The following is a 14,653-nucleotide window of genomic DNA, read 5'->3' as shown; positions in this document are numbered from 1 at the left end:
ACATAATTATGTCCTACAATCCCAGGACATTTGCCATTTGAAATATCTTTTGTCAGGACACAACTGTCCAACGATGGACTATCCCTTGCAAAGCGGGACAGATGACAACCCTACTGCGGACAGCAGATTGTTTGGGCCAACACATAGCCACGGTCACTGCAGGTTTAGAACAGTCATTTGTTTCCTAGCTGTAAGCCTTATACCTTTGGCACTTTTGTTGTTTGCCTGTTTCTTGTAAGAATTATGTTTATTCTATCCTGACATGACTGTTTTAGGCAACTGTTACATGCAGTATGGTGCATAGTTATTCCCTACGGTCACAAGACATTTGGCATTGTACCAGTGTTGGTCAGGTCACACCTACACACACATTAATTGTCCCTCACACAGTGGATCAGGGGTATCCTGTTTACGTCAGTGCCTTCATCACACTTATACCATGTGCCACTATGCGAATGTGTGCAATATATTCTCCCGCTTATTCGTGTTGGGACACGTGCGTCACGGGCAGGTATTTGATCCTGGGTAGTAGGTTATGCATGACCATTTAAGGCTGGCCAGTGTTGTGCACCTCTAATGCACATTCTAACTTGTGTCCAAATATCTACAGGACTGGACTTCGTGTCTTCCATTCTAATGTTTACACAGGTTATGTATCCCATGAGGGATATCCAAAAATTGGACCGATCCACAACAAGAGAAATAACGAACATTTTTCTGGCGTTACGAAAATGTGCTGGGGGTTTTACATGCAAGGGATACATAGTGTGCAATCCTGCAACTGCCTAGGGTGACACTACCTACTACATATGAATAGTGGTCACTATGTGTAGCTGTGGCAGCACCAAACCAGTAGGCCAAGTAGGCTGGATTTGGTTTACGTTCAGGTATGGGAGCGGGTTGTGTGATGTGGAGGGGATGCTGGGTAGTCCATTATGCATCCAGGTGTGTTGCATTTGTTATGGCCAGTTCCATCAGGACCAATCTGTGGGTATGTGCCGGTGACATGTCTATACATTTGTATCGCACATTTCAATATTCATATGTTTGTGGGATTGTGTTCTACAGTATGGCCTGTCTGGTTGTATTGCAGCTGTTTATACATGTGTTTGTGTTTCTTTCAGCTTCACCCGCTGCTCCCTCATACACTTCCGGTTCACCTATTCTGCATACGACACAGTATCACCTTGGAGGATTGTACCATTACCCATCCCCCCACACACACAGATTCCTCACACCCCATACATCACTGCTTTGGTTGTTGGCCCATGACACGGCCAGAGTAACACACTGAATACCCTACATGTGTCAGATACCTGTATGGTTGTGTGGACTACCCTACCATGTTTGCTTTCCACATGCTATACCTTCCGCACATAGGTACACACCCATACTTAACTTTCATTACATGGTTGGTATACCCGGGTACTACCCGTTCAACTGTGACACATCCTGACAAGTTCGGCTTGTACCACTGATTTCCGGATTTTGACAGCCTGTTCTATTCATTGGTAGGATGCCACCTTTTCCTATGTCCAGGATGGGATATATTCCGTACACATATCTGACTGTACTGGACAACACGTCCCCACAGTCGACGGTACGGATAATACTGTTCCTTTCGGCCTACATGTTTCCTTATTGTTGTAGCTGTTTATATGCTCCTTCTGTTTCGTTTACATGCTTATTCTATTTCCTATCACATTTGGTATGTGAAATACGGACATACCTTTTGTATGTGACTATTACATGCCTTGTGGGATATGATTCGGACATACGGTCGCTAGATATCTACATTTATCGTGTATTTTGTTATGGACACATCTGCCCAGCTGTGTACCCTCCCTCACATTATGGGTCAGCTGGTGACCCTCACCATTGGGCTGGACGTACCTACTGGCAGCTCACTAACATATGATGCGTTTCACTTCCACTTGGTATAGCTATCTACACTGCGTTGGACTACAGCCACATGGTCTTCCATGTCATTTGTTCGTGGGATAGGGTCCCGTTATTCCCTACCATGCATTTGTGTTAGCTTCTTCACTTTGTGTTCACAGGAACTTTCTTGCATGCTTTGCATACGTTTCAGTATCCACGGACACTGACAGATGTGATTACTATCTTGCAACTTGTTATATGCAAGCATTTTAGGTTGCACATCGACAGCTGCCATTTCCACGCCTCCGTGCGGCACTTCGACAAGCCCTATGCACTCGCGCTCCTTTCCTGTGCACGTGGCTGTGGCGGCAGCGCACCTTCATTAATATGCATTTGGCGCTACTGCGCCATCTTCCCGCCGCACTGTCAGCACAAGCCTACCGCCATCCTTGGGCCGAGCTTCATGAATCCCAGGGTCTGTCTTTCCATCCCACATCCAACAATTGCTATATACCTGAAGAAAAATTCTGCAAAGCCCGCTTGGATATAAATCACCTGTGCAATCACTTTCAAGCAAAACTTCCAAAACATCTGGACTTTATTTCATACTTGAGAGCTATACAGATGTCATCCCACTGTTCCTTTATAAATTGCATTTCAAATCTCTCTTTCTAATTATTTCTAACCTCTTTTGATTTATTTTTATAATTATCATGCAGTACTTTATATGCCCTACTAATTATGTCTTTTTTAATGACAGATTCTGTCAGTGATTGATCTAATAATTCATCCAGAGTTGGTCTTTCACTTTGCACTCCCCTATCCCTTTCTTTTTGATTAGACTCTGTTATCAGTCCCTGGTAGGGAAGGCAATGTCTAACCTGCAGTCAAAACTTATACTTGACCTCATTCCACTCTATTACCTTTCCCTACATAGTTATTTGTTCCCAGTATGTTGGTTCCTTTGCTAATTTTCTCCAATAAATTCTCCCCCCACCTGCGTATTTTATATAACCCTACTTGCAGTCATCTCTATTAGTAAAATATCCCACTCTATTCCCATGTTGGCTTAGTTCGTGGAAGGCTTTCTTCTACTTTATAAATATAATATAATTTCTTGCTTTAATTTCTCCAAGTCTTTTGGGTTTCTAATACCATGACAGGAATGGACCCCATTCCTAAGTCAAAGTATGATTAAAGTTCATTAAATTAGTATTGTTTGATGTCAGCCAAAAATGCTCTTTGCAGCACTTGCAATGTGCCCAGCAATGCCTCCTTCTGCAATTTGTATGGAGTTACATGTATTGGTAACATATCTAAATATGATTGTAGATTCTTTTTTATAAGACCCCGTTGCTCCTACTACTACTGGAACTGTCTGGGTATCTTTCTTCCACATTGCTCTAGTTTCTGCCTGCAAATCTTGCCATTTTATGACTTTGTGTTGCTCTGTGCACAATACACTGTAGTCACTGGGTGTAGTGATTTCAATGATCAATGCTACTTTTGTCTTCATTGATCACTATACCTGGTTTTCTCGCATCTATCTTTTGAATTGTTGGAAATAGGTAATCCCATGTGGTGTAGACTTCATCATTTTTCTATGATGTTTTGTGTCTCATGATTCCAGTGTTTTTTAGCTACTGCAATATTATAATGTTTGCACAATCCCCAGTGCAACAGTCTTGCCACATTATTATGCCTTTCAGTATACAATCCTTCAGTCATTAGTATGTCACAACCAGCAACAAGGTGTGCAACTGTTTCCAATTCTGTTTTACAAAACCTACATTTATCTGTTCTCCCACATGTTCAATGAACATTGTATGACAGTGTGTACTTAGCCCACTATCTTGGGCCACCAATATCAACCTTTCATCATTTGGTTTGAATTCACCTCTCCTTAACCACGCCTACTTTCACGCCTGATCAATATGAGGTTCTTCCAGAAGTTTTCTATACTTGCAACTATGTTTATGCATTTCCACATTTCTTGCCTTCTCATCTGATCCTTCACCTTTTTTGACACATTCAGTTGCTGCCTGATTTTTATCTACTTCTGGTTTGATTTCCATTCCTGCTTGACACTAATTTGCTTCTGCTAGACTAAGCAGGAAAATCATCTTAGATTTATTCTCCTCATGTTTCAAAACTATCACTACATTTGGGTCTTGTGAGGTTAGCAGATATGTGTGCAGTCTCACAATTGCAGATGTATACATGTAATTATTTTCAAGGAGGCCCTTACCTCCTTCGGAAATGGGAATATATAATCTTGGCATGATATACTGTATGGCTGTTGTTATTGCCTTTGAGGGCCTGCATCCAAAATCATACTCTCTCTTTAATTTTTGAACTTCTCCCCCTCCCCTGTTTGCTCATCATGCATTTCACTTTCATTTATAACCTTCCACTTGTGTTATATATATTAGCCACAACTACATAGCTTTTGAGTATTCATTCAAGTAATAAAAAAGTTTTGATAATGATTAGCTTTTGCCAAAGCTAATCCAGCTAACAGAGGTGCCAAGCTTTAACAAGAGCATTCACTTAACTGTACTTCTGTATTCATTCTTATTACTTTTTAGTCTAAGTGATAATAAAATAAAAAATAAGAAACTTGAGATGATTCTCCTTTCACGGGTAATATTTAATTTAATTTCATAGACAGGTGAGTGCTGTTGTAAAATCCATTTCAACATTCTGTTTTTTCATTTCAAGCTTGTATTTATGTATAGAATTGAGATCTATACATTTTCCATTCATTGTTAAAAATCTTCAGAGCAATTTGTAAAACCTGATTGGTTTTAATAATTAGATTATAATTACATTATAATGAAATGCCGTACCATAGAAATCTCAAACAATTCCTGACTGGACCTTTAGTTATTTTAGAAAACTCTATTGGTGTATTCCATTAACCAATGAACATTGTGTATAAGTCAGAAATGATAGCTTGGTTGGGCATAATTTTCATGGGACTATTGGGTCAGTTTGGCGATGGAGGGGGTTGATAGGTGGAAAATATGGCCAGGGGATTGGGTTCGTGCAGTGGGGATTTACCTTTGATACGCTTAATACTTGAACTACACAGATAGGACAATGGTTATGGTTTGATAAACTGTTTGTTGTGATTTGTTGGGGGCTGACCAATCACTGTAACATGACGTAGGCTAGTGTAATTGGTTAAATGGGTGGTATGCAGGAAAATAAGGCTTGAGTCTGATTCATTAGGAAACAGCCAAGGGGATTGGTGCTAGAGTTTTTGACATCAATTAAGAATGTTCAGTTAATTGGATGGCTGAAGTTAGGGTGTGAGAATAGCTATCCAACTGGTTTCTTTGCAGCATTCCTAAGGGAATCATTATTAGTGTGTGGATATTTAACTTAATTGGTCTACCTTGATTGTGAACGGCAGGGGCGGCTCGTGGCATAGGGCTGCCGGACTGCAGCCCCCTCAAAAATAAAAAAAGAAAGAAAGAAAGAAAAATGAAAAATAAAAAAAATTTTTTTTTCAAAATTCGCGGACTTCGCGCATGCGCATAGACCGAGTCCCGACTACTGTCGGTCTAGGCGCATGCTCAAGGCAGTCCGGCCGTCCCCATAGGGGGACACAAGGAGACGTCTGTGCACTTTTACAGTGCACAGACCCGCCAGGATTATGGGTCGCGTCCGCGGGAAAGATGTACGTTAGCTGGATGTATTCAGGTAAGGTGCCTTTTAATTTACAATGTTTATTTGTGTGTGTATGGTGCGGTGTGGTAAGGAATGCCTCAGGCTTGAACCCTGTACCCTGTATGCAGGTGTTAAAGACTTGAGTTCCCTACCCACCACCATTTGTAAAAAAATTTCAGATTTTTGCCTCATATTCGATCTGATCTGTTCCTCATAATATCTGTGGTTTGTAAATGTTGCAATGCTTGATATTTGATGGTGTAGTAGTAGCATTGTTGCCTCACAGCTGCAGGTTCTTGGGTTTGATTCTTGGCTGGCGTTCCTTCTTTGTGGGGTCTGTATCTTCTCCCTGTGTTTGTGTGGGTTTGCTTTTGTGTCCTCCCATGTTACAAAGACATGTCTGCATTATTTCTTCCTGGGCCTCTGCTAAAAATTGTTTATTTGTTCCAAGTCAGACTGTCCTGATTAAAAATGTTAAATAAAATTGACAGGCATTTGAATTTCAGACTTAAGGGTTTCTGAATGTTTAATTCCTTGTGTATTTGATGGTGCAGTGGTAGTATTGTTGCCTCACAGCTATAGGTTTTCTGGTTTGATTCTTGGTTGGGGTGGCTTCTGTGTGGAGTCTGCATCTCCTCCATGTGTTTGTGTGGATTTGCTCTGGTGCTCTGCCATTTTACAAAGACGTGTCTGCAGTTTTAATCCCTGCTGAAAATTGGTTTTGTTCTGTCCGCAGTAAAATTGACAGGCATTTGAATTTCAGACTTCAGGTTTCTGAATGTTTAATTCCTTGCATAATTGATGGTGCGGTGGTAGTATTGTTGCCTCACAGCTATAGGTTTTCTGGTTTGATTTTTGGTTGGGGTGGCTTCTGTTTGGAGTCTGCATCTCCTGCCTGTGTTTGTGTGGATTTGTTCTGGTGCCCTGCCATTTTACAAAGATGTGTCTGCAGTTTTAATCCCTGCGTCTCTGCTGAAAATTGTTTTTGTTCTGTCCGCAGTAAAATTGACAGGCATTTGAATTTCAGACTTCAGGTTTCTGAATGTTTAATTCCTTGTATAATTGATGGTGCAGTGATAGTATTGTTACCTCACAACTATAGGTTTTCTGGTTTGATTCTTGGTTGGGGTGGCTTCTGTCTGCATCTCCTCCCTGTATTTGTGTGGATTTGCTCTGGTGCCCTGCCATTTTACAAAGACGTGTCTGCAGTATTAATCCCTGCGTCTCTGCTGAAAATTGTTTTTGTTCTGTCCGCAGTAAAATTGACAGGCATTTGAATTTCAGACTTCAGGTTTCTGAATGTTTAATTCCTTGCAGATTTGATGGTGCAGTGGTAGTATTGTTGCCTCACAGCTGTAGGTTTTCTGGTTTGATTCTTGGTTGGGGTGGTTTCTGTGTGGAGTCTGCATCTCCTCTCTGTGTTTGTGTGGATTTCCTCTGGTGCCCTGCCATTTTACAAAGACGTGTCTGCAGTATTAATTCCTGCATCTCTGCTGAAAATTGTTTTTGTTCTGTCCGCAGTAAAATTGACCGGCATTTGAATTTCAGACTTCAGGTTTCTGAATGCTTAATTCCTTGCAGATTTGATGGTGCAGTGGTAGTATTGTTACCTCACAGCTATAGGTTTTCTGGTTTGATTCTTGGTTGGGGTGGCTTCTGTGTGGAGTCTGCATCTCCTCTCTGTGTTTGTGTGGATTTGCTCTGATGCCCTGCCATTTTACAAAGACGTGTCTGCAGTATTAATCCCTGCGTCTCTGCTGAAAATTGTTTTGTTCTGTCCGCAGTAAAATTGACCGGCATTTGAATTTCAAACTTCATGTTCTTCAGAATACATAGTAGCACAACCTTTTTTTCTAGCAATTTTCTAAGTTTATAAGATGAATATTTTAAATTTGTCCCTACTTTTGGGACTGTATTCCCCATTATTGGCTTCGTCCAGGTTTTTGTGCTAAGGTTGACAGCTATGGCAAGAACTGAATTCACTGAATATGGACTGTAGAATTGTGCATATTTACTGATAAAGGTGCACTGTAGAATTGTGCATATTTACTGATAATGGTGGACTGTAGAATTGTGCATATTTACTAATAATGGTGGACTGTGGAATTGTGCATATTTACTAATAATGGTGGACTGTAGAATTGTGTATATTTACTAATAATGGTGGACTGTGGAAGTCTGAGTAGACTTTTTATGATAAATGTTCTCAACTGGGCAGTTTTGCCATTATGGGTGCATATGTTTTGTTTCATTGCTTACTGGAAAAATGTTCAAAACAAATTTAAAACACCCTCTAACAAGTGTACTGTATTGTACAAGGAATATAATTTTTAGTACAATGAGGAAGGTGTATCAAAGAGCACATGTATGTTTCATATGCAAGGGGCCTATGATTCGAAAACAGCCCAAAATTAATCTTTATCTGCCACTGGCAAAATGTATTTTCTTTGAATGTGGGTTTCAATGCTGTTTCAATGAATGTGAGTTTCAAGGGCAGAGAAGTTTTAATGCTAAGTTTTCATTGTGAGACTGCATTGCTTTGTTTAACAGATGACTTAATGTTTGTGCTGTAAAATACAAAATAAAACTTTCAAATGAAGTCCAATCATTGAAGTAAAGCAGTATGCACATTAGTGTTTATGGTAAATGGAGTGAAATAGCCAAGTAATGGTTAATTGGAATGGCTGCAGAGGCTCCAGTTCAACCATTATTTTGTCAGGGGGGGTAAAGGGCAGCAAACTCAGACAGGCCCAGCTGAACTATACCTCCCAACTGTCCAGATTTTCAAAGAATGAATAGATTTTTGCTTCTTGTTTTTGGTTTGTTGTTCATAAAATTTGTAGTTTTAATTCCTAAATGATTTGCCAGAAGTCACTAAATAATAAGTTTCAGACTTCATAACCTTCATAAAAATGCATGTTAAAGTAAGAGCCGTTCTATCAACTGTCTCAATTTATACAAGAGCAATTTTTAGTACTGTTTATATGTGCCCCAATATATTTGGCCTTGTTCAGATTTACTGCATTAACAGGTTGAGAGGTACATGCAAATAAATTGCTTTATAGAATTAGGCATAGCCAACCTCTCAACTGTCCCCAATTTTTGGCTCAAAATGTTGCTCTTCCCCTAATAATCCCTCCGCAAAATAGCAATTTTGGAAGAAAACATGGAGGGTTTACAATTAATAAATAACTGTAATAATCAAAGTTATAGATTACTTGAAATGCATGTAGATTCTTTTATTTTGTCAGCTGCTCAAGGTAGCAGTACTAATATTAAAGTGTCCCTTCTTTGACAGGTAGAAGCTGTATTGTGTGTCTATTTTATATTTTTGCATCACATTTTTGGTCCATTTTTCATAAAATTGTGTTTTTGGCAAATTAGTGACAAATCACTAAAGACTGAAGTTAGAAAATGACAGACATTTGAGTTTCAGATTTTATACCCTTCAGAAAATTCATACTAATGCAAGACCTATTCTATTATCTTTCTAAGTTTATTAGAGCAATATTTAAAAATTGTCCTTATTGTTGTGCCTTTGTCCCACTTCTGTGTATGGCTTTGTCCAGATTTCTTGCTCTTGAAGTTGAGAGGTATGACAAATGTGTCAGGGCCATCACAGTCAGCCAGAGAGATTTCAAATTGTGACATGCTTGTTGCACCCCACTCCCCATGTAGTGACTCTGGATGTGTCCAAGCAAGGCAAGGAGTAGTTGTATCTACCTTGGATGGGGAGGACACACCGCATAAGTACTACAGTGGCTTTTCATCTGTCCTTGATTTTGCAGAATGGTCTGGTTTCTGTCATATTTTTGTACTGTTGATTTATGCTTATTACTCAAAGTGCCTGTTGCTCTGTGTTTAAGTAGCAATGCTTTAATGACCATAAGGTAAGCTTGTCTGACATCGTAAGATGCAAGTAAGCTTTAATAAGCATACTGTTAAAGAATTGCCAACATTGAAAGCCTTTCTGTTGTTGCCATGCAGAGAATACTTGACTAGATAATGTATAAGCCTTGGGTATTAAAGGACAGGATTCCATTATTTTAAAAAGCTCATTACACTTGTTGGAGACTTCCAGTCATCTCTACAGGCTTTACCCGTAAACTAAACAGAATGCCAATCATGTGTGGTCCATAACCTGTACAGTAATCCTTTAAGCAATGTATCTTGAGCTTGTTTCTTGTTTGCTTTTCATTTTTACTTTTATCATGTTTTCCCCATGAAACAAGTTGTCAGGCAGCAGGTCTTTTTGGATAAGAAACATTTTTACAAGTGGGGCATCACATAGATTTCTACTTTCAGCATGTTGCTTGGTACTTTAATAAAGCTGAATATATTATAATTAGAACTGCAGTGCAAGGAGAAGTGGTTTGAGTTGAGTGCTTCTGGTTTTTCTTATACTTGATTTTGACTGGCATTCCAGTAATGTATTTAAAAGTAATTTATTTTTCATGCCTCACAACCTTTTGTTTCCATCTAGATATTAAGTAAGCTGTCATGCAGCCAATGCATTGAAATATTTTTATTCTTCTACACTTATTTTTGTCTTGATTGGACTTTCATAATGATGGTTTGCCACCCAGGGCAGCGTATTTAATTAAAGTTAGTTTTTTTGTGGTTTTGTGCATAGCCCCTCCCCTTTATGGTTGACCACACCCCTTCCCTTTGACCCCGCCCATTCAGCGTCTCCTGCAGCCCCCCTGTGATTTGAAGTCACCAGCCGCCACTGGTGAACGGTCAATGTGGGGACTTTGTTTTGTAGTCCAAATGAGAAGCATACTCCAGAAAAGGAGTAGCCTCTGAGAGACATATCTATCTCTCCATAGGTTCATAGGAGTTTACTAGCCTAACAGCTTAAGGACCTTACAAGCCTAACATATATAACCCAAATTTACCTGATATATGGCTGTTAAGGGCAACAGGATAGCATGTATTTGTGCCTGTGCAGTAAGTATCTTACAGATTGCCCCTTTTCATAAGGGTCATAGGCACTACTCCAGGTATGAATTTGCGATTCCCCAGCCATTGATCCAAACTGCATTTGACTAGGGACAGTGAAGGACTCTGTTTAATGTAAATAGGAAGCCGTGTTTTGTTTGAGTTACTGACTGTTTAGATCCCTAGCTCGAGTGACCCTTGTGATGTCTGACTTGCAGATGACTTGCAGCTCCATCAGGGCTAGATTTATACGTGTCTTGTAGGTCAGGAATAGGTCACCCCTTAATAGTTGGTAGGAGACAGAGTAAAAGGATAGGGATTTTAGTCTATCCACATACTTCATGGTGTGAATGCTACAGCTGCTGTATGTGCCTAGTTAAGTACATGCCAAATGGCGCACTTTACTCGGGTATTGGTCTAATGAGGGCTGAGTACAGTAGGACTACAATTTCCTTGGATCTGGATGCCATAACTTTACTTGTAAGTTGCACCACGTAAAAGGATTTCCTCACCACTGTGAACAAATGGTGGTCAAAGTTCAAGCTACTATCTATCTGTGTACCTAGGTCTCTCACCTCTGAGTCTGGTCTAAGGGGTGTGCTATTGTTATTGTAATTTGCAGGGGTATTTGACCTCCAAAATGGTATGATAATGCATTTTTTTAATTTCATTTTAGTCGCATAGGTCTGGCACCAATCACTCGTCTGATCTAGATCCTCCTGAAGTATATCTGCATTGTTCAGGGATTCAGCGATTTTCCCCAGCTTCCAGTCATTAGCAAACTGTCATCTAGAGGTCTTCCACATTTGCCTTGACTTCAGAGACGTATATTCTGAACAGGAGTGGTTCCAGTACTGAGCCCTGTGGTACACCACTAGTAAATGGCCTCTTGTTGGATCTGGAGTCACCCACTTTAATGACATGTTTCCTGTCTGTGAGCCAGTTGGCTGTACATCTGGTGGCATAAGGATTTATGCCTAGTTTTGTGAGTTTATTTAAAATACCTGAGTGAAGAATTGTGTCAAATGCCTTGGCTAGGTGAAGGTAGGCGGTATGTACTATTTTACCCTCATCCATGGCCTTAGTGACTTTGTCAAATAAATCCACCAAATTCAGTAGGTATAACATGTCCTTCACAAAGCTGAATTGGGTCTGGTCCAGTGTTTGGAGGTCGCCTATGCCATTATTTATCAGGTTCATGATTATTCTTTCCATGGCCTTACATATAAGACTAGTCAAACTTATGGATCTGTAATTTCCCAGGTCAGTAGATGGTCCCCCTTTATGCAGTGGGATGACTGTTTCTGTCCTCCAGTCTATCGGGGCAAAGCCAGTCCATTGAATGGATTATCATGACCCTCATTAACAGGGACATTGGCAACCTCCAAACACTTGACCCCATACAGTTTAGCTTTGTTAAGGGGAGGTCATGTCTGTTAAGTCTGGTCTACTTTGAAACAGTCACCAAAGCCATGGACAAGGTGAAGATGCAAAGCCTTCGACACTATTCCCCACTCAAGCATAATAGATAAACTCTCTCAACTAGGCATCAATCCATATGTTATCAGATGGATAGCAAACTGGCTCACTGCTAAAACCCACCTAATCAAAATAGGGGAAGCCACCTCAAGCAGTAGACCTGTAAAGAGTGTTATACCCCAGGGATCGGTCTTGGGGCCTCTGCTATTTGGGATATACTTCTCTGAGGTACAGGCCAAAACCAGTGGAATATGGCTGACCAAGTTTGCAGATGACTGCAAGCTGGGCATGATTATCAATTCTCCAAGTGATGTGGATGTCCTCCAAGAGGATCACACCCAAACAAATGACTGGTGCCAGAAACATGGCCTCAAGTTAAATGCCAAAAAATGCATCATCATCCCCTTTGTGGAGAGTGACATCCCCACATATTATGACATTAATAACAATGTCCTAAGCACACAATCCGTCATGAGGGATTTGGGCACCCAGGTTGATAGCAACCTGACTTCTGACTACATGTTGCTTCAGTTGTACAGAAAGCTTTCTACATGGCCCACCTCATAACTAAGGGTATCTCATCCAGGGACAAGGAGGTCATAACATCCCTGTATTCTTCCCTTATAAGGCCAATTATTGAGTACAACTCCCCCTTCAGCATGCACCTCACAAAGCACATGCAGCGGTTGGTGAGACCACAGAGATTCCTCACCAGAAGAATCCAGGGCCTCAAACATCTACCCTTCAATGATAGGCTAAAAGCCCTGTCCCTCTACTCAGTTTCATACAGACTCCTCAGAGGTGTCCTCTGTTTAGCATTCAAAGCAATCTCAGACCCCGCCTTGATGGGACTGCTGCATATCCGCAAGTCAAGCTCCACTCGAGTAACCCACACACACGACCTCAACCTGGTCTATGACATCAATAGGACTTGTTGGCAAGACAGATTTGTGTCCCAGAGACTCCCCCCATCTGTGGAATAGACTCCCTCACCACATTAAGCAGAGTACCTCATTAACCCTTTTCAAGCTCAATCTGGATAACTGGATGAGAAACAGAAAATACACCCCTGGGATTCCACCTGTTTCCCTGCTGGACAGGGGCTTTGGTGCTGACTTGTCTAAATATGGGCAAAAATAACCATTGAAATTGATTAATTAGTGTAATTGGGTCATTAATTCATCATCAATTGTGTTTGAATGTATTTAAAGTATGGCTTTGGTGTTAAAAATCATTCCCGTTTAAAGGCAATCTGGCCGAGGTATCAAGAAGGAAGCACCAATAAATTTGATTGTGATTTCACAGTATTATGTCTCATGGAGTGCTCTGGTATGCTTTTCCATTCAGTCTTTTGGTATTTGTTTTTGTCTAAATATGGGTTAAACTCTTGGCTAGACTTATAACGGCCTCAGGGCCAATAGCCTAGTAATTTCCTATGATCCTATGATAAGTCTTGATTTAAGCTGTTTACGAAGCAACCCCATATATTGTCAGGCCCCATTGAAATCGTGTTTTTAGCTTTAGTGAGCACAGTGGTAACTTGTTCTTTGGTGATAAATAGAGGTGGAGTGGTGGAGGGTATTTCTTGGGGGAGAACTGGGGGCTGACCAGGAGGTAAAATATGAGCTGAATTTGTCAGCCAGCAGATTTGCTATGTCTTCTGGCTGCGTATAGGTGATGCCATCTACAACTAATTCTGTACATCACTGGGTGTTGCCCTTAAGACTGTGGACATAACTGAAAAATGCCTTATGGTTATCCTTAGCTTTGGAGGCTACTTTTACCTCAAAGTCTGTTTTCAGAGACTTGACTAGTTCCCTGATTCTCTTGTTTAGACTAATGAGGGACATATTGCTCTGTTGTGCACATTCCCTCTTACTTCTGGACAGGATTTTCTTTCTTTTGTTGTACAACCTGTTAATACCAGGGTCCAACAGGGTGGCCTATTTTTTCAGTTTAACCTGGGTTTATTTTGGTCTTGTACTACTGTTTCTGTGCAGTTGTTTATATGGTCATACGGCCTCCACTCCACAAAACCATAATAGCCCCATAATTAACCCCATTATTCTATCATGGAATGCAAACATTACTATTGTACTACACATAAAATCCCAACTGACTCTACTGAATGCCTTATCAGCACCATGAACCCCCCCAACAATAGCTGTGTTTTTGTATACTCCATTTCTCTCTAGATGGTCACTGTTATATTAATGTTGTCAAATGTCTGCCTCCTCTCCACAAAACCATGTTGATTGATACCTATCTATTTTGACAACACTATTGCCATTCTGTTAGCTAGAATAGGCATATACACTTTATAATCAGAGTTTAAAATTTAAATTGGTCTATATGAAACTGCATTTGAAAGGTCTTTATACTTTTTGGGTAACACATCTACCACAGCTTTGTTCCAAGTTGCAAGTACTATCGCTCCTTTCAAAATATTGTTCACGAAAAATTTCCAGCTCTTTATCACTTTATCCCATCCCATCTTCCAAACTTCCACAGGAACACCATCTTTTCCTGGAGATTTCCCTGTTGATTGATTATACATCACCATTTCGTTTCATCCCTTCCAATATTAAGTATTAATTATTGAGCCTTATCTTCCTCTTACCCTGACATACTTACTTATTCCATAAATATTTTCATTTGTGCTTTTTCTTGGTTTCTT

This window comes from Protopterus annectens, chromosome 2.part1 (genome assembly GCF_019279795.1).
Source record: "Protopterus annectens isolate FY-2018-M chromosome 2.part1, PAN1.0, whole genome shotgun sequence".
Classification (NCBI taxonomy): Eukaryota; Metazoa; Chordata; order Ceratodontiformes; family Protopteridae; genus Protopterus; species Protopterus annectens.
The sequence above is the reverse complement of the archived record's forward strand: the minus strand, read 5'-3'. Positions refer to the sequence as shown.